Source organism: Pundamilia nyererei, unplaced genomic scaffold (genome assembly GCF_000239375.1).
Source record: "Pundamilia nyererei isolate P.nyererei 1_Seehausen unplaced genomic scaffold, PunNye1.0 scaffold00001, whole genome shotgun sequence".
NCBI classification, from domain to species: domain Eukaryota; kingdom Metazoa; phylum Chordata; class Actinopteri; order Cichliformes; family Cichlidae; genus Pundamilia; species Pundamilia nyererei.
In genome coordinates, this window is record NW_005187402.1 from 4,557,159 (window position 1) to 4,557,377 (window position 219).

Consider the following 219-nt stretch of genomic DNA (forward strand, 5'->3'; position numbering starts at 1 on the left):
CACACGTTTAGCCACAGATTTAACATGTTGTCTTTAATTGTCACCATGTTGGTAACGGTTTCAAGTTTCGGTTTTCCCACAGTCACTCCAGTCTCTGGTCAGTGTCATCACGCACACGTGCCAGCCAATCAGAGGTCGCAGGAGGTGCACTTATAAGTCCCCCTGTAGGAGGCAGGGGGCTTTAAACCTCTGGAGGACATTTGGATAGAGCACTGCAAC